General features: G+C 31.6%; 1 protein-coding gene across 3 annotated transcripts in view; it reads left to right on the forward strand.

The window, feature by feature from the left end:
- The window catches only part of LOC114349507 (1-phosphatidylinositol 4,5-bisphosphate phosphodiesterase), a 238381-nt gene that overhangs the window by 92317 nt on the left and 124164 nt on the right, over window positions 1–21900 (forward strand). The window lies entirely within an intron of this gene.

Genomic DNA, 21900 nt, shown 5'->3' on the forward strand with positions numbered 1-21900 from the left:
CAAATCCTGTTTTACATGACTAAAAATAACTGCCCTATTTTTTGCAGTCAATTTTACTTTCCTGTACAAACAGATATCAGTTCAAATTGACTTTTTGTCGTCCCTTTCGGGATAAAGGACGCTACTTTCCTATACACTGGAAAACTGGTAATCCGATCAAAGCTCGGGATGGGATACGGAATCGCCAACACTTTGGGGCATAAAAGAATTTCGGTGTTAAAATAAAAAGTTCGGGTAACAAAAAAACGAAAATAGATTAATTTATCGAAGGTTAAAAAGGGAAGAGGCGAAAACATTTAATCCATTAGCGCCCACGAGATCTGATTTTAAGAATTAATATATTTTTCATTGGGTATTTATTAGTAAGTAATATTATTTGTAACAAAACTTCAAATGTAACTATATTTGAAAAAAAAATGAAATTACTTAGATATAGATATGTACCCAAATGAGTACACTGGGCACTACAGTTCCTTAATAAATAATGTAGCAGAAAAAATTAATTTAAATGAAAAGTTTTTTAAAATAGTCACTCCCAATATAAAGAGTTATATTGCACTTTTCACAACTCCGTCTGGCTCTTTGAGGACACTGAGCATACCTTAATTGTTTCATAAGTTTTTTTGGAAAGTGTCGTCCTTCATGTTTCCTAACGGTAGGCAGAATATTTCCGGAAGGTATATATATTTCATAAACATTGAGTTGGCAAACACTTTTGTTCTCGTAATCTTTTTAACCGCAGTGCTAAAGGTACATCTTCTAAGTCTGCATACGAAGAGAAATGAACCTCAATTTCTCTTAGGTCTTTAGGTAGTGTCAAACTGCTTTCATAAGGTTATCATCCTCAGCGTCTTCCTCATCAGTTAGCATATCTGGGTCTGGAAGTATAATACCAATATCCACCTCAGTCCGCGAATTAGAAGCACGGGTATCTTCTAATGCTGAAGGTAAAACGTAAACCATTTGATGACAAAAACAAGCAAATGAGAGAAACATACTGTAAATTTACGAACTTCGAGAACATGTCGGGAAAATAAAAAACGCACGTGTTAACTTCATAAACAATAAATCAAAACTAACAAACCAGCTGAATCATTCAACGAAATATGTTAAGGTTGTCGTCTTAGGGGTATTTAGTTTCCTGTCATTACGAAGAATTGCAACTATTTTATTGTATACGGCACTGGTATGTCAAAATAGCAGCTGTACTTAAATGAGTACAGTGGGCGCTAATGGGTTAATTCGATTAAGGACTGGAAACGATAGTTATCTTTTGGTGCAGAATACTAAAATCCCTTCAATTATAAATGTTCTTGTCTATGAATGCTGATTAGATGAATCAAATTATTTTTCATCGGTAGATTCATATGCAAGGAGAATTTTGGCAGCCAAAAAGAGATAGGAACGTTTGTTAGGACGTTTTTGCCGTCCGTTTGTAAGCAGAAAAGAAGTTTAGCTAGCGCATTTGATAAAATAATACCAGATAAGGATGCTACTTTCCTGTACACTGGAAAACTGGTAATTTGATCAAAGCTCGGGATAAGATACGGACTCGCCAACACTTTGGGGCATAAAAGAATTTTTTCTTAAGCTCTTAAAAAGAGAAGTTTTCTGAGGCGAAAACATTTAATTCGATTAAAGATTTTAATCGATAGTTGTTATCTATTGGTGCAGAATCCTAAAATCTCTTCAATTATAAATGTTTACTATTATGCTCATACAACATCGTTTTGTTTAACCATTGATATACATAGTTATGATTCGCAAATCTTAAAAAAAATAATAAAAAACAGAGAAAAGGAAGGATAAGAAAAATTTATAAAATTGTTTTATTTAAACGTTTAGATTAAAGGAAAGACAGCGTTAGATTAAATTCTATTTGGGGCTACCACCATCGACTGACAAAGGTTTCTGCTTTTCAGCATCTTCAGAGCCGCCTTTGATGTATCTCGAAGCGAACTGAATCCAGCTGTCGAACTATGCATAATAAAATATTAAATGCGTAGGGACGCATTAGCGACCTCTATGTAGAGACAGAGAAAATTCTCTAAGAAAAAGCGCAAATTTGAATATTTCGGATATATCACAAACAGATTCCTCGACCAGAAAAATATTTAGGTTGAGGAATCTGCGTCGATTGTACGGACAAAACACATTTTCGCTCGTTCGATAAGACGTGGATAAAGTTTAAAAAATGTTGATTATATTTACATAGAAAGCTATCAAGAACAATATTACGTCTTAATTAATTTTTGAATTTCTTAAAACGTGATTTTCAGATTCGATTTCGAGTTGTTTGTTTGATGTCTATTAAAATAGATTTCCAATTATTTGAATCCAAACTAATTTACACAAATGAATAGTGCAGTTACCGATGTTGTTGGAAATGTACGCATATTAATTCATCGGCAATTAAACCATAATTATATGTTTAACGAGTACGATTCCTTTAATAAGTAACTTAAATACCAAATCGATTGGCCAAACGTATACGTGTTAAGAGTTGGGTACATTTTTATGTCACATCATCATTAATGTGGTTAGTGTTGCGTTGCTTGTCGAAGCAGAGGACAAGTAGGATTTAGGATGGGACAATCCACAGTAAATCATTAGGTTTGTTCGTAGTACGATCCAAACGATCAGCAACCGTTGCCAACCATCAGACGCATGCGCAGTTAACCGTTGGCGCTGCGCAGTTAACAGTTAGAGTTCGTAGATTACGAACGCGCATGCCTCTGATGGTTGGCAACGGTTGCTGATCGTTCTACGAACAAACCTATTGATTCTTCATATCCCAAATAATACCGGAAATGTAAAAAAAATGGGTGTAGCTTTCCATAATACAATGGTATACACATTATGTTTTCAGAGGACCAGCTATTCGCTGTGTGCAAATACTTGGAGGGGATACGAGAAACGATCGTGCGCGTATAGCGGACAAATCTTTTAACTTTCTTAACATATATTTTTTAAATAATTCATATTGTTAATTGAAATTGTCAAATTGACGTACCTATATCTTATACCTACTGCCATTGAAGAAAATGAGATTTCGCAAATGATGTGTTATAAATTGTAACCATTATATATGTTGCTCCACAATATTGATATGTAGGGGAGTGCATATAGATTTTCACTTCGGAAAAAATCAAACAAGATAGAACTTTTTATAATTTCATTAAGAAATGTTTAATAAACAACATATCAAAAAGTTCTACTCGAGAAGTGGGTGCTTCATTTTTTATTAAACAAATGAACTATGAAAGTAGATGTTTTTTTAAATAACTCCGAAGATATGTTATAAAGAAACTGACTTGACCATTGAAAAATTCAGAAAATTTTACAAAAAAAAAACTTATATAAAGAATTTTCTAAAATTAAATCTGTATCTTCTATAATTTTTTATTTATAACGCTAAAGTCGCCCTTCTCACATTGGCGCACTGTAAACTAACGTACGGCAAAGTGCACGGTTGAGTTATTTTAATGCAATTGTTTAACTAATTGATCAAATAAAATTTTACAAATTGAACACGAAAGAAGAATAATTAAGCTATCTTATGGTTATAATAGAAAGACATAAAATATATGGGCATAAGTACGGTGTGGGCGGAAAGTGAGCCTTACATGAATTTTGTTTAAAAATGATTTAAAAATGTGTAACTAATACAATTTTTCTTATAAAACTCTCAATTTTGCACAACTTACCTTTCAAGCATCTTACTAAATGATGTTTCGTTCAAAAAAAATCTCAAAAATTTAATTCAAATGATATGTCTCAAAAATTGTAATTTTTGAAATCTTCGTAGTTTTATAGAATTTCCACCACTTTAAGACGGCATTACTCAAGTTTGAACAGATCTATTACAGTTTTATAAGTGCTTTTTTAAAGCTTAGGATGTAATCTTTAAAATTCACTAAATTAGTTTACATTAGAAATGAAATAAACTATTTCCTTTCAAGAAAATTAAGAAAGATAACAAAAATGTAATACAAAAACCGAAAATTACCAGCTAAAAAAATGTTTATACAAAGTGATCAAAACTTTTTTCTATTCGCGGTGTGCGAGTACTTGGAAAGGGAAACGAGAAACGACCGTGCGCGAGTCGCGGAGAAATATTGCAACTATCTTAAATAATTCATATTGTCAATTGAAATTGTCAAATTGACGTATATTTCATACCTTCTGTCATTGACTTAGAAAAATTATATATTGCTCCACAATATTGATATGATATGCAATTATTATATAAAGGTAAATTTAATTAATTGTATTTTGCTTGCAATACTGCATTTTAATAACGGATTTTATTTACTACATACAATTGTTTACGTTTGCTAAACATAACCTGCATCTTATTTTTTTCTTCTTATTATTTTTTTGGACTATGGTCTTGACAATTATCCAGCAACCAGGACTAATATAATTGGCCAATATAATTAAAAGTGCGAATAAAAGTACAGAGCGTAGAAATAGAGGTCGCTTTGCCGAACTTGCACGGTCCCAATAAAGCTTTCTTAAAATACATTTAATAATAAGCTTCAACAATATTAAATGTTTAATAAAACAAATTTTTTTTAGCTCTTATACAGTATGTCTGCATAACTTGGAACCTATTGATAACTTTTTTATTATCAGTTTTACGAAAAAAAGTTATTCTTTATAAAATCCTCTGCATCGTATATAATCTAAGATGCAATCATCAAATATCAAATTTAATTAATGTTATACGAGGTATGTCAAAAAATATGAATTTCACTCAAGAGTAAAGTACCTTTACATTTCACAATATCTACAATTGTTATTAAGAAAAGTTGTTTGGAATTAAAAAATTTGTTTTAGCGTTCAATTACATCCTTCTAATTAAAATATTGTGAATAATAAAGGCACTTAACTCTTAAGAAAAATTCATATTTTTTACATACCTCGTATAAAATTAAAAAAGTTTGATATCTGATGATTGTATCTTAGATTTTAGACCAGGGAGAGCATTTTATGAAGAATAACTTTTTTTCGTAATAAAAGTGATAATAAAATAGTTATCATAATTGTATTAAAATGATGAGTATCCGTAATTTGAGAAAAAATTGAATTCTTTTTTTTTCGATTAGAATGATATAATTGTATATTTAGACATAGTTTCTAATTTCAAACAACTTTTCATAATAGCATTCTTTGATATTCTGGAATATAAATAAAGGTACTTTACTTTTTAACGAAATTCATATTTTTGACATAACTCGTATAAAATTGATAAAATTTGATAGCTGATGGTTGAGTTTTAGATTTTTGACTATCCAGAGCATTTTATTAAGAATAACTTTTTTTCGTAAAATTGATAATAAAAAAGTTTTCCATGTGGTTCCTAGCTACGCAGACACACTGTATAAGAGCTTCTGTATAAGAATTTTCAAATTGCAATGCCATATTCGGATTCAGCATAATCAAAAACAAAATAGAAACATATTTGATCAAAGTAAAATAATGAATTTATCAATATTTTTAAAATTATTTATACAAAACAATTGTTATTGTTTAAACAATTAATAAACAATTAGCGGCCAAATTTGCGAGTAGAACTTTTTACTTTAACATGTATATAAACTAACAAAAAAGTTTTAGAAAAATATAAGCTTGTTTGAATTTTTCCGAAACAATGCATGTTTTCGTTCTAATTGCACATTGCACTCTCCTAATGATATACAATTATTAAAGTGAATTGAATCAATGGTATTTTGCTTGTAGTACAATGTTTACCTTTTAATAACATAACCTCAATCTTACTTTTTCTTCTTATTCTTTTTTGGGCTATGGACTTGACAATTATCCAGTAACCAGGACTAATATAATTGGCCAATATAATTAAAAGACCCGTGTTGAGCTGCCCCCCCCCCCCCACTTGCAAAAATTAAAAAACAAATAGCCCTGATTTATGAGCTATTTATGAGCTCTCATATTCCGCAAACTAAAAATTTTGAGCTCGTTCCACTGAGCAGGAATTTAATACCCTAGTGGGGGGGGGGGCTGACTCAGCCCCCCCCCCAGTACTTAAAAATAGGAATATTGAATCGGTTTTTGCGGCAGAATTACGAGCTATTTATGAGCTCTTGAAATTATATAGTTTCGATTTTTGAGCTCATCCCCTTCACCCCCAAACAACCCTTTAATTGATTTAACTTAAGAGAAAGATGCTGAGAAAACTTAAAATATATCGTATTGCGGATATAATTCCTATAGCTTATATACTCTAAGAATAAACTATTAAATCAAGGGCATTTCGATTATTGAGCTACAACCCCTTCGCAACAAAACCACCCTATCTTCCCGGCTTAAGAGAAAGTTGTACTTAAAATGCGTTAAACTAATTATTTGGCGAATACATATCATTTAATAATTTATAAGCTTCCAAATTACGCGCATTTAGATCAGTAAATTGCAATTTATTTTGTATAGTGCAGTCACTGAAGGTAAAAATCAACGATTACCTTCAAGTTCGGTGAACCTTCATCGATTTTCACGAAAATTGGTCAGTGGTTAGAGGATACGTCAAGAAACAAAGGTGACATGGTACCACCTTGCGCCTTTACCCTGAGGGTGGATACCGCCCCTTCTCGGGGGTGAAAATTATTTTATAAAAAATAACTGCACAAATCAATAAAAGAACAAATTAAAAGCAAAATTTATTATATAAAGTTAATAAAATAAGTCAATACTTTTTAAGTTATTAAAGATCAAAGATTTTAATTATTTGTGAAAAAAATGCATGTTTTGAAGAGGTTTTTTGTAAATCACTGAAAAACTGTAAGTTTTCACAAAAAAGTTAATAGTAGTTTAATTCGTATAGCTTATATTCTAAGAATAAACTCTTAAATCACGCACCTTTCGATTATATAGCTACAACCCCTTCGCAAGAAAACGACCCCATTTTCCCGGCTTAAGAGAGAGTTTAAAATAATTTAAATTGATTATTTGGCGACTACATATCGTTTAATAATTTATTATCTTGCAAAATATACGCATCTCAATTATTGAATTGTCATTTTCTTTCTATAGTGCAGTCACTGAAGGTAAAAATCAACTATTACCTTCGATTTCGGTAAATTTCCATTTATTTTCACGAATTGACAATAACAACTTGGGGTTTTAGCCTGGGGTATATGTCACTCGTTCTCGGGAGTGAAAATTACTTTATTAAAAATAACCCCATAAATCGAGAGAGGGACAAATTGTAAGCAAAATTTGTTATATAATGTGATTAAAATAAATCAATACTTTTTGAGCTATTAAAGATCAAATATTTTAATTTTTGGAAAGAAAATGCATGCTTTAGAGCGATTTTTCATGAATGACTCAAAAACTGTAAGTTTTTACAAAAAAGGTTTCATCACTAAAATTGAAGCTAATAAAAAATATAATAAATTGCTTACTTGAAAAACCTTTAATGTTAATTTAAAGTAAGTTACTGGTAATTAAATGTATATTTTTTCCGCGACTGTTCAAATCTAAGGGTTCAAGCTTAAATAACGGGAAAAAGATGCATTTTATAACACTTAGGTACTAAATACTTGTCAAAGTACTTAGAAATACCCATCAAAAATAAGATCCAGAAAAAGTTGATAGTATCAAAATCCGCTCACCAATTTTCGTGAAAATGAATGGAGATTTACCGAAATCGAAGGTCATAGTTGATTTTTACCTTCAGTGACTGCACTATAAAAAGAAAATGGCAATAAATTATTAAACAATATATAGTCGACAAATAATTAATTTAAATTATTTTAAGTACAACCCTCTCTTAAGCCGGGAATATGGGATGGTTTTCTTGCGAAGGGGTTGTAGTTCAATAATCGAAAGGCGCGTGATTTTAGAGTTTATTCTTAGAATATAAGCTATACGAATTAAACTACTATTAACTTTTTTGTAAAAACTTACAGTTTTTCAGTGATTTACAAAAAACCTCTTCAAAACATGCATTTTTTTCACAAATAATTAAAATTTTTGATCTTTAATAACTTAAAAAGTATTGACTTATTTTATTAACTTTATATAATAAATTTTGCTTTTAATTTGTTCTTTTATTGATTTGTGCAGTTATTTTTTATAAAATAATTTTCACCCCCGAGAAGGGGCGGTATCCACCCTCAGGGTAAAGGCGCAAGGTGGTACCATGTCACCTTTGTTTCTTGACGTATCCTCTAACCACTGACCAATTTTCGTGAAAATCGATGAAGGTTCACCGAAATTGAAGGTAATCGTTGATTTTTACCTTCAGTGACTGCACTATACAAAATAAATTGCAATTTACTGATCTAAGTGCGCGTAATTTGGAAGCTTATGAATTATGAAATGATATGTAGTCGCCAAATAATTAGTTTAACGCATTTTAAGTACAACTTTCTCTTAAGCCGGGAAGATAGGGTGGTTTTCTTGCGAAGGGGTTGTAGCTCAATAATCAAAATGCCCTTGATTTAATAGTTTATTCTTAGAGTATATAAGCTATAGGAATTATATCTGCAATACGATATATTTTAAGTTTTCTCAGCATCTTTCTCTTAAGTTAAATCAATTAAAGGGTTGTTTGGGGGTGAAAGGGATGAGCTCAAAAATCGAAACTATATAATTTCAAGAGCTCATAAATAGCTCGTAATTCTGCCGCAAAAACCGATTCAATATTCCTATTTTTAAGTAGTACCCACTAGGGTATTAAATTCCTGCTCAGTGGAACGAGCTCAAAATTTTTAGTTTGCGGAATATGAGAGCTCATAAATAGCTCATAAATTAGGGCTATTTGTTTTTTAATTTTTGCAAGTGGGGGGGGGGTCCAGCTCAACACGGGTAATTAAAAGTGCTAAAAATGTTGCAGAGCTATGAAACCAGGTCTCCGTGTTCTGAACTTGCACGGTCCCAATAGTACTGGCACCGGTTTATGAGAAGGCGGAATATATGATGCGAAAAATAAAGTAACACAAAAAGTGAGGTTTAGAGGTAAACATCGACAAAAGAGACTACATGTGCATCGGTGCAGAAAAACAAAACGTGGCACTTGAGAAGTATTAAAATAAAACAGTGTACGAAATACAAATATCTGGGCATGTATATTACGAATGGATGACGTTATTAAGCACAGAAACAACGAAGGAAAAAGAGCTATAAGAAGACAGCTGAATGGCATGTTGTGGGATAGAAATATTTTTCTTTTGGCGTCATAACCCTGGATGGGTCTTTGCTGCCTTGCAAAATCGCTTATATGTCAAAAACTATCAACTTCAGAGAAAAGTCACTAAAAACCTTTTCTGTTTGGAATGATCCAAAAACCCTAAAAAAAATTGTTCCATGCAAAAAAAATAATTTTAGGAAAAAAACAAAAAAAAACGATTAATAAAATTTTTGACCGACTTTTGGTCCTGGCAACATGCAAATTTGTTAAAAGGGTTCCTTTTTGAGTAAGATTGTGCAAAAAATCCGAATTAGAATATTTTTCCTAGCGGATGCGCAGTGGCTTTCTGGACTATTTGTTCCAACTCGATATAATCGTTCTTGAATCGTTACGCGCATGCGCAATAACGAATAATTATGCGCAGTAACAAATTTTTCGTTACTGCGCATACTCGTAACCGTTCAAGAACGGTTTTGTATCGAGTTGAAACAAACCTTATGACTGCGCACCTCGAAGCGCTATTTCGTGTTTCGTGACGCTCGCCTCACAATAATTTTACTATACATATAAATAGTGAAAAATTAATAGAATGGCAGTATAGAAGCTTCGCTAATAATAAACATTTTTTAGAATCAATCCAACATTGTTGTACTTTACTAAAAAAGTTGTACATTCAGATAATCTAATCCTTTCTGAATATTCAACAAACACATTATCGGAAAATCTGGAGTCCGATTTAATTTTAAGAAGTTGAGGGTAGTTCTGGTGAAACCAGTAGAGTAGCAACAAAAAATATGGCGTGAGATGCGATATACAATGATGAGTGTGCTAATAACCGGCAAAATAACGCAAAAAATGAAAAACAATACGTTGTGAAACAAAAAGAGACGAAACTAATAGAGGTGGAAAATTATCAATAGAAACCTACAAATTTACATTATATTGAGAGTTTCCCACCTTAAGACGTATCGGAGTAGTTTGGCAACTGTAACTGTGACAGGATAATTTTATAGAATTCTCCGGTGACAGTTTGACTCCGATACGTCTAAAGGTGGCAATATCAATATAATGTAAATTTGTAGGTTTCTACAGTCGGAAAAATGAAAGATTATCCATGAACAATCACATCAATCACTTATTTTGTATTTGCTGTCTTTTTCTGTAAATAACAAACGTTTGTTATAGAAAAAGACGGCAAATACAAAATAAGTGATTGATGTGATCGTTCATGGGTAATCTTTCATTTTTCCGACTGTATGTATAAAATTGAAGTGTCCTCTACTAGTTTCATCCCTTTTTATATTCCACAACGTATTATGTTTTCCGTCTTTTCCGTTATTTTGCCGGTTATTAGCTTACTCATCACTGTATGTCATTCTACTTGAATGCAAAGTTTCATGAATAGATTTTATTCCAACTTTCATTTCATTTCAACCCTGTATATCTGCAATACAGCTCCATTTAACGTTTTGTTCATTTCCGGTGTACGTTGCAGATACTTTTCAAAGCGTTTGTGTTTCAGTATTTGAATTGGGTTTTTGTGCAAAAAGGCAATCGAATTCTTCCTGAATAAACACTTAGCTTATCGATGAAGTGCCAATTCCAATCATTTTCTTTGAAATATCTCCCGGTCTATCACTAGCGAAAAATAGCGACGGAGCGTTAGTCCATTCACTCACGGTAAAATATTGCAAAACCACCAAATTTTAAGGACCGCTTGGATTGACATAAAAGGCATACTACACATTTACACTACACATAGCTAACATGTCAAAGAAAAAAAGTGATATTGTGGCGATGTACGCTTTTGTCCTGGGACAGAGTCCCCTTCTTTGGGGTGAAAAGACATGCCTTCAAAATAAATCCGGAATTGGGTAAACTGACTAATTCTAAACAACTTCTGTTGTTGAGTTTTTTCACTAACTCATTACTTTTCGAGTGGGTAATATGTTCATTTTTCAACAAAAAAATCACTACACGTTCTTAAACGGTTTTTTCGCAAATAATTCAAAAAGTAAGTATTTTATAGAAAAACATATTCTTAGCAAAAATATAGCTTATAAAAAAGTGAAAAATGTGTTACAAACTACAGCCCTTTCAAAATTAAGCACTTTGAAGCGATAAACATACAGATCATAATACATGTAAAGTAACTATGAAGCGGTAATGATTAGTTTCATTCGGGATGTTAATTAGAAGGTGATTTTTTTTTACAAAAAAAATGGAGACCTACATTATTTTGAGAGTAACTTACCTACTTTTGGTGTAAGAAACTTAAAAAGAAAACAAAAATAAAGCTTTTTTAAATACCTTAAAAATGCCGTTAATGAGTTTCCCCAGAAAGTGCTTCATTTTTTGGTATTTCATGTTGAAATATTCGATTTGGAATTTGACGAATAAGAACCTATTTTTCATTAGCCACAACTCTGCTTATACTGGGTCTACAGCCTTCATATATACACCATTTTTTCACTTTTTCCTAAGCTATATTTTTTCTAAGAATATTTTTTTCGAGACAATACTTACTTTTTAAGTTATTTGCGAAAATCGTCTAAAAACGTACTTTTTTTTTGTTGAAAAATGGACATATTCACTCGTAAACAACTCGAAAAGTATTGACTTAGTAAAAAAAACTCTATAGAACAAAAGTTGCTTATAATTAGTAAGTTTATCCATTTCCGGACTTATTTTGAACGTATATTTTTTCGCCCCCGAGAAGGTATGAAACTAATCGCCAGAGCAAAAGCACACATCGGCACAATATCATTTTTAAACGCTTTTCTTTACTTCAATAGTTTGCATCAAATCTTTAGACGTTAATTTGACTGCCTTTTCTTCAATGCAAATGACTAAAAATTTGCAGACATATGCATTCGCGGGAACAATACACGAATAGTCAATAAAAAAAATTTTTGTTTATTAATTGTTTAAATAAAAAAACGATTTTAACGGAAAATGCTTAAATTCTCTTGTTTTTTACAATGAAGAAACTTGAAACTTTTACAGATTGTAGCTAATTATATAAACTATACATAATTTCACTTTTTACGTTAATTGTTTACGTTTATGCTTCATAGATAAACAATAAAGTTTCAAATTTTTTGCCGATTCCGACTACTTGTCATGTTTGTACATCATATGTTTTATACATATTTTAATAAACATGACCATATATTTTAATGTTTAAAAAGTGTAAGACTAAAAAATAAAAAAATATGAAAAAAATATTTGTAAGAAACGCTTTTCTTTAGTTACGAGTGACTAAAATGAAACATATAAAAAAATCAACTAAAAAATAAAAAAATAATTATTTTTTTAAATCTAACACATTCGTTAAAGAAAAGCGTGGTGCCAAAACCGTTTATTCGATGAAGACGCGCAATGTGTTAGATTAAAAAAAAAATATTTTTTAGTTGATTTTTTTATAATATGTTTAATTTTAGTCACTCGTAACTAAAGAAAAGCGTTTCTTAAAAATATGTTTTTTATATTTTTTTATTTTTCTTTGACATGTTAGCTATGTGTATGCCAAATGCCATGTCAATCCAAGCGGTTCTTTAAAATTTACATCAAAAACCGTGAGTAAATGGACTACGTGAGATATCCCATCACTTATCGAAAGCATTTCGTATCCTTGTATCCAACTTTACGACTAATTTACTCCAATCGACATCAAAACGAATTCGTCCTTTGCATCTCTCGGAATATTTTTGTTTTTTTTACTGCTCTTCTCGAAGCGCAAAAATATTATATTTTGCGAGAGCGTGAGATAGATAAGTTGGCGCTATATCGATTTTAGTGCCGAATTAGGCGAGCGCGGTCTTATGACGGCCCGGAGCAATACTCTGGGCAAATTAGGAATAAACAAGGAAAATATATTTACCAGCTGTTTTATTCTTATTCTTATGGTGCCTGTCCGTTTTGAACGTTGGCGACCATTCTGGCTATGATGATTCTGTTTGTTGGTAGCTATACGGAGTAGTTGTGTAAGGCGTAAGGTATTTCCATACCATGCTGTCAGGTTAGCAAGCCAGGATATTCTTCTTCGTACTGGGGCCCTTTTTCTTTCAATTTTACCTTGCAAAATGCATTGGAGTAGCTCGTATCTGCCTTGATTTCTTACTCCCAACTACTGCAGCTTACGGCCCTTCACAATGTTGACCAAATCTGCGGTCGTGTTATCCTCCGTAGCACTTCTTCATTAATGACTTTGACTGTCCATAGTATCTTCAGGATCCTTCTGTGCAACCATAGTTCAAAAACCTTAAGTTTTGATAGAGTTTCCGCCTTCAATGTCCACGTTTCTACTCCGTATGGAAGCACTGAGTACACGTAACATTCAAGGAGCCTTATTTTTGTTTCTAGGTAGAGGTGATGACTCTTAAACGCAGAGCTCATAGTCAAGAATGCACTTTTTGCCTTTCCAATGCGACATCTAATCTCTTGGGTATTGTCCCACGACTCATATTGGTTTGCAAACTCCGCAGAAAGTGTGCTATTTTGTTTATCAACAAATTACCGCTCCGAAATCTTGTTTTTTTTTTCAATTGTTGCTCTGTAACTTCGAAGATTGTAACATTATACCAAAACCACCCGAATTAAAATTCACCGTAATTTAATTCTTCGCAGGGATATTTTTAAATCAGAAGATATAAAGACCTAGAACTTCGTAGGGATATAATGAACCAAATTTTTTCTCGATTTCGCTTATAAACAAATAGAATATCTCACTAAACATTAGTTTAAATTAAACTAAGAAAACGGTATTGGAAAGGACTCGACAAGAATCTTCTTTTAAAAGAAAAAAAGTTGAATTGCGGGGAGTGGTTCTTGAGATACAACCGGTCAAAGTTGACCGGCATTTGCGACGAAGTTATAAACAATAAGATGATAACAAACTAAGTTATCAATCGAAGCAGCGCAGAAAACGACAATAAATATCGCCTCTGCGTAATCGCCCCAGCTGCATAATACTCTGGTTAATGTTAAAATATGATATGTTAAAATAAGATGATAATTTTCCAACCAGTACCTTTTTATTTTGGTCCTCTTTCTCCATACAAATCTTCATATCTTTAAGAGACTCATAACATATATTATAATAATAAAAGCCATCGTAGTCGAGGAAATGAAGCATTTTGGCTCGCAATTTTTTCGTCCAGCATGGATTTACTTTAAATTTTCACAGAAGGTTGGGAATAGTCCAAGGATCATTTTCTATATCATGCCGCTGTACGCTAATACCTCGGGGGTGGGAATTTTTTTATTACATTTTAACCGTGTAAATCGATGTAAAAAGTAATTCTAAGAAAAAAATGTTTTTTAAATTTTCTTCGTAAAACTAATATTTTTCGAGTTATTCGCGCTTGAAAGTAACAGTTTTTCGACGAAAAAATCGACTTTTGTAGAGGGTTTTTTGAGAATACCTCGAAAAATATGCAGTTATTCAAAAAAACTGTAGATAACAAAATTGTATCTTTTAGTAACACAAACCAAATTATTTTTCTATAATATCTTTAAGACCAATACAAACCGAGATACGGCATGTTAACAGTTAGCTTTTCTCGTCAAATGCATAATTTGAAATATGCAAAGCCAAATAACGGGAAAACTTTGCATTTTTAGAGGAAAACTTAAATCTTTTTTCAAGTATACAATTAAACCTTTCAAAGAATAATACTAAAAATTTCAAGCATGAAAATAGAGAGACTTATGATCAAAAAAAGGTCGGTACCCGCTTTTCTCTACGAAAAAATCAGTGAAAATAACCCCCTAACTACTCTCTTATTTAAAAAATTGGTCTTCACCTTTCTGTAATTCCTTTTATATTTGTATTGTCAATACACCCAAGAAGTTTGACTTATTTAAAAGCCTAATTTTAGAAAAATTTAGTTTAAAGAAAAATTTGAGTTTAATGAAAATTTGATTTTTTTGCAATATCGTTATTTTCACCATTTACTTCAAAATATCTCCGAAAATACTGGAGATACGAAAAAAATGATAGACTACTAAATTGTAACTTTTTTAATAACTAAAATTATATTCTACATAGATTTTCATTACAGTGAACAGTTAGCGAGATATAGCTGTTTAAAATCTCTATTTACGAGCAAACGCTCCCTTATTCGAGCCCTTTAAACCCACCCCAATTAAAACCTAAGGGATCTTACGCAATTTAATTTACACAGTCTTATAACTCTTCAAAAATCCTACAAAATCATTTTTGAAAAAACTTTTTATCACCAAAAATGAAGAAGCAATTTTTATAAAACGAATTTTTTTTTTTTCGAAATATTCGAATAGTCCGCTTATGGAACATTTTCAATGCATGTATAATAACACAGAACTGGTTCGTATACTGAAAAATGACAAAAACTATTTGTATTTGTACTTCTACATATTTGTAAATTCGTATTTTTGTGTAAATAAATGTTTTTGTAATTCTTTAATTCTACTTTTTTTTTGTGTAAAGATCTATTAAATTATCTACTTATAAAAATTGTAATGTTCTTAAGGGTGGTTTTTAAGGGTTGAAATATTATGATATAACCTAAAGCATAAAACAATCATTATTTTTAGCCAATCAAAACCAAATTTTACCCATATTAAAGTTTACAATATTTTTATATAATTTTTGACAATAAGCATGATATAGATTCTATATCATAGAATATGAAGTACAGGGTGAGATGATCCTAATCCATAATTTTTATGTAATTCGATGCAAGCCGAAATTATTCTTTTAGGATAAGTAATTTTTTATATATAGCTCCAACAAGGGTGGTTTTAAGGGTTGAAATAATATGATAGTATATCTTAAAGCATAAAACAATCATTATGTAACTAATAAGAACCAAATGTTGACAATAATTAAGTTTAAAATGTTACTTTATAATTATTTACAATTAGGGGTAGTTTTCCCCCTTAAAAAACCAAAAGCGTACAACGGCTCAATATAGAAAATGAACTAGAGCGTAAAATGAGCCTAATCTCAAATTTTTGTACAAATCGATGCTGGACGAAAAAATTGCGAGGTTTTGACATCAGTTTCATTTCCTCGACTGTCGGTATTACATATAGAAAATCTTTGTTTAATTAAACAGTCTGTATTTCATCAAGGAAATATATAAAAACATAGATGACAGCCGCTAGAACCGTTCAGTCCGCGGTTCGGTAAAAAAATTATATTATGGCCTTTTTTCGATAACTTGCCCAGACTATGACGGCTCGGAGCAATATCACGTCGCAAAATGATATCGTATTATTTAATCAAGATAAGGATTGATAAAAGAAATCGGCGGTGCTATATTTATGTTTACTTTTAATAAATATAGGAGTTTGGCGCAATTTCGGCAGATGATAATCAGTTCTGGGAATGATGTCAATATTATGGGAGACTACAGCAATTGCGTCACTAGATAAAGTGGATGCGTTTGCCGATAATAAATGCAGTAAAAATAGTAGATAAAACGCATCAATTTGGTTCCCAGAAAACAAGAATATGATCCCAGAAACAGAATACAAGAGTATGATTCTTCTTCTTTAAGTGCTGTCTCCTAATCAGAGGTTTAATATCATCATCACTATATTTACTCTATCTACCGCTGCTCTAAAGAGTTCTATAGAACTACATTTAAACCAGTCCCTTAAATTCTTCAACCATGACACTCTCCTTCTTCCTATACTCCTTCCGCCTCTTATCTTTCCCTGTATTATAGTCTTAGCGTATTAGTCCAGGCCGCATCTGTTTTGAGATGGACGTTGAGAGGTGACTCAAATTTTTTTGCAGAAATTGCTTGAAAATAACTCAAATAATAATATTTGAGTTATCCTCCCACTCAAAATGGTATGGAACATTGTCTAAATAATCGAAATGTCAAAATATGAAGGAAAAATTCGATTTTGTTATTGGTTTTTTGATTTTAACCTTCAAACTATTCATATCTGAGAAAAGCTTTACTGACATAAAAGTTTCGAAATTAAATTTTCTACAATATAGAATTGGTTACAAATTTAAAAAATAGTCACCCTTGTTGCAAAATAGCAGTAATTGCGAAGAAAACCATACAAAAACAAGTATTCGCATTTTACGGTTTTCAACCATTTATGCTATACTTAGGACCTTCATATTTTACCCAGAAAAACTTTATGATATAGTAAAACAACACTGTAAATTTCATCAAGATCGGTTTAATAAGATTTTGCAAAATAAATTTCGCAATCCAGCTTTCGCAAAAAAAAATCATTTTTTAAAATGTTGCAGGACTAAAACAAAAACAGATAGCAAGTTGATTTTTTTTTTGTTTATAGAAGTGTACTGTACCCTTCATTTGCAATTTGCAAAATTAAAATCGATTAATTACCACGGCGTCAGGAAATTTTTTAAATAAACATTAGTTTTTGGTGCTACGCGCAGGACAGCGGTGTTCAATTCAGACAAGTTGATTTCCACCAAAATTTCTTCCAATATTTATCTAACATATTGTTTTCTTACTCTATATTTTGTTGTATTTTAATATTTTAATTCCATAAAAAGCAAACTAATTTTATTATTGTTTGTGAAATATTGTTTAAACAATTGCATATGTTTAAAAATAATAAACTTTTATTCTCTAAGTTAAAATATATGAACAAAGAAAGTTTTTGCTAAAGAAAGTGTTATTTCAAAGGATAGAGGATGTGTTTTTATTTTGCAATAAACAAATTTATTTATTTATATCGAAATGTAATAAAAATTAAAATGTATCAATCATTATCAAAGGTCATTGGAATGCCCAATCATAGCACACTATCCGCTGTCCTGCGCGTAGCACCAATAATTATTGTTTAATTAAAAAAAATTCTGATGCCGTGGTAGTTAATCGATTTTAATTTTACAAATTGCAAATAAAAGGATCAGTACACTTCTATACCCAAAAAAAATTTCAACTTGCTATCTGCTTTATTTTTAGTCCTATAACATTTTGAAAAAATGAATTTTTTTTTGCGAAAGCTGGATTGCAAAATTTATTTTGCAAAATCTATTAAACCGATCTTAATGAAATTTACAGTATTGTTTTACTGCATCATAAAGTTTTTCTGTGTGAAATATGAAGGTCATAAGTTTAGCATAAATGGTTGAAAAACGTAAAATGCGAATACTTGTTTTTGTATGTTTTTTTTTTTCGAAATTATTGCTATTTTGCAACAAGGGTGACTATTTTTTAAATTTTTAACCAATTCTATATTGTAGAAAATTTAATTACGCAACTTTTATGTTAGTACAACTTTTCTCGGAAATGAATACTTTTAAAGTTATAATCAAAAAACCAAGAAAAAAATCGAATTTCTCCTTAATTTTTTGACATTTTGATTATTTAAACAATATTCCGGACCTTTTTGAGAGGGAGGATAACTCAAATATTATTATTTAAGTTATTTTCAAGCAATTTCTGCAAAAAAATTTAAGTCACCTCTCAACGTCCAAATGTACTAATATTTTTACAGATGCGCCCTGGTCTATATTTCATATCGCTGTCCCTCATTACGTGTCCCAGATATTGTAGTAACTTTCTTATTTTTATTGTGTTGATTATTTCGTATTCTTTTCCCTTTTCTCGCAATACTTTCGTGTTTGTTTTCTTCTGTGTTCATGTTATTCTAAGCATCCTTGTGTAACATCACATTTCAAATGACTGTAGCTTATTTATGTATTCTTGCTTCAATGTCCAGCTTTCAAGTCAATATTGCAGCATCGAGAACATGTAGCATCTCAAAGCTCTTACTCTCAGTTCTAATCTAAGGTCTTTGTTGCAGAGAATTGTTTTCATTTTTTACAAACGCATTTCTTGCTATTTCTATCCTGGTCCTTATTTCTGTTGTTTGATCATTTTTCTCTGAAATCCAGGTTCCTAGGTATTTGTATTTATCTACCCTTTCTATCGGTACATTTCCCAAATGTATGCTTGTTTGTATGTTTGTTTTCTTAGTTATTATCATGTATTTGGTCTTTTTATATTCATTTTTAGTGCATATTCTTCACAGAAACTGTTTGTTTTGTTAAGTAGTAATTGGAGTTGTTCAGAAGAGCTTGCCATAATCACGTTGTCATCTGCATATCTTATGTTGTTAATATGTAGATCTTCTGTTAATTATTATTCCTTCACTTTGAGATAGTAATGCTTCTTCAAAAATGGCTTCACTGTATGCATTAACATTAAAGGGTAATGGAGACATATAGTATTTTTACTACAAAAGCGATATTACGTAGGTCAAAATTTTTGACGTAAGAGAACTGTCAAAACATTAGATTGTGACTTTTCATTATTGCCATGTTTATAATAAACGTGGCAATAATGAAAAGTCACATTCTAATGTTTTGACAGTTCTCTTATGTCAAAAATTTTGACCTACGTAATATCGCTTTTGTAGTAAAAATACTATACATCCCAGCCTGACTCCTCTCCTGATTTCAATTTCTGGACTGGGTTCGTTATCTATTACAATTTGTGCTCTTTGATTCCAGTAAAGGTTTGTTATTATTCGTAAGTCCCTTTTGTCTATGTTTTTGTCTTCAGAATTTGGACTAATTTTTCATGTCTAACTTTGTCAAATGCTTTCTTTTAATCAACTAACAAACATGCACATCCACATTCATGTCCATGCATCTTTGAGCTAACAAATTAAAAGCAAATAACGCCTCTCTGGTTCATAGTCCGTTTCTGAACCCAAACTGATTATCATCTATTCCTTCTTCCAGTTTTTTATTTATACGACCATGTATTGCTTTCAAGAATAATTTTGAGAATATGTGGCTTATTAATTATATTGTTCTGTATTCACTACAATCTTTAGTGTTTGTATTTTTAGCGATAGCACAAAAGGTGGAGAGTAACCATTGTTTTGCTATGTTTCCTGTTTTGTACACTGTGTTAAACAAGTCTACGATAATGTCTAAGGTTTCATCATTTATGCATTTTAAGCTTTCTACTGGAATTAGAAGTATGAAGGATAAGCACTTTCAATTATGAAAATTTTTGGGATTTTCGATAGCTAAAGGATTTTTTGATGTTTTTTGATGAATTTGTTTATGTTTCCTTAGATGTATCATTGTATGAGGATCGCATTTATAATCGTCCGCTTCCCCTGCTTGTTCTTCTACTTCGACTAGCAACTAGGGTTTCATGCGGGGCGCGGGATAGGCTCTTGTCCCGTATCGTGTCCCTCGCTTTTCCATCATTGCCGTCCCGCAGCTAGTTTCGCTGTCCCGTTCCATGTCCCACGGGACGTCCCGCGAGATGTCCTTGTGTCATCATCGGGTGGTGGGTCCGTAATTTCGGGTGGCAGTTTATTAAACCAAAACAGATTTTTGCATACCAGGCGTGCATCGCAATAAATCTAAAATAATTGTCGAATTTATTTTAAAATTTTCTATTTATCTAAATCTCGTTAATTATTAAATTAATAAATAATAATTATATTTAACATTCATTAAATCATAATGAACATGAATATGTATTATTGAAACAGAAAACCTCTTAATTTCTATAAATATTTTAATGTTGCAAACATAATGCAGATACTTGTATAACTTTAATTACCAAATCATTCCGATAATAATCAAAGTGCAGTTTCTGCGGGACAAAGCTGCTGTCCCGTCCCGTAGAAAAATCGCTGTCTTGTCCGCAGCAAAAATCGCTGTTCGTCCCGTCCCGTCGGACAAAATGTGGGACGGGACGTCCCGCCTGCATCCCTACTATCAACGCAACACTAAGCGGCTACATCAACTCGTTATCAAGACGAAAAACGCGTTCCAAGATTGCAGCCTTAATTTTGAATGTTGTGTCGAGTTATTTGGCACACATGTAAGTAATATAGTAAAGAATGGCGGTACAGAGCCCAATTTGAGAAATATGTTAGTATGTGGAAATTACCCTATAATTAAATAAATTATTACAAAAACGAGTCTGTACCGCCATTCAGAAGAACAAAAAAATACACTTTCTCCAAATAAACTTTTTTATCCCATGCCTAGATTTTGTGTCACAGTGGAACTACTAAAAATCGATTATCTATATCAAGAAATCGAACTTAACTGACTGATTTGGCAACATTTAGCGCGGCTGTGAGTATATTATTATCAAAATATTGTGCCTTCGTCTTTGATACTGTTACGTACTGCCGACGCACCGTTGTCAAAGGTTCGCAGAACTTTTGAAAAACGATGCGGCTACTATATCTCGAATTAATATTGATGACGCGCTTATCCAGGGTGGTGAATTGGAAAACGGGCCATAGGAAACTCAATGTAAAATTCTAAACTGTTGAATTCCTGCTTGTGAAGAATGTGTATAAGGTTGCCTTCGGTCACAATGAAATTATTATATTAACAATATTTTGAACTGTCAGTATTTTTATTTTATTGTTTAAAAACAATAAAGTCGAAAAGATGTCCTCAGTTGAGGAGAAAGTAGTAATAATAAAGATGTTTTATTCAGTCAATAGTTTGCGTACTGTCAGAAATAGTAACGTGTGGCCTTACTTTTACGCACTTACTGAGGTATGGCAAATGTATTCTATTTTTCAAAATTTTGGACTCTGTTTAGATCGTAGAACAATTTTAATTTTTGTTTTTAATACAGATTTTAATCCTCTACAAATAGTTTCTCATGACTTTTGATGTAAAATAATTAGGGAAGCAGGAATTCAACAATTTAGAATTTTAAATTGAGTTTCCTATGGCCCGTTTTCCAATTCACCACCCG

Source organism: Diabrotica virgifera, chromosome 3 (assembly GCF_917563875.1).
Source record: "Diabrotica virgifera virgifera chromosome 3, PGI_DIABVI_V3a".
Taxonomy (NCBI): Eukaryota; Metazoa; Arthropoda; class Insecta; order Coleoptera; family Chrysomelidae; genus Diabrotica; species Diabrotica virgifera.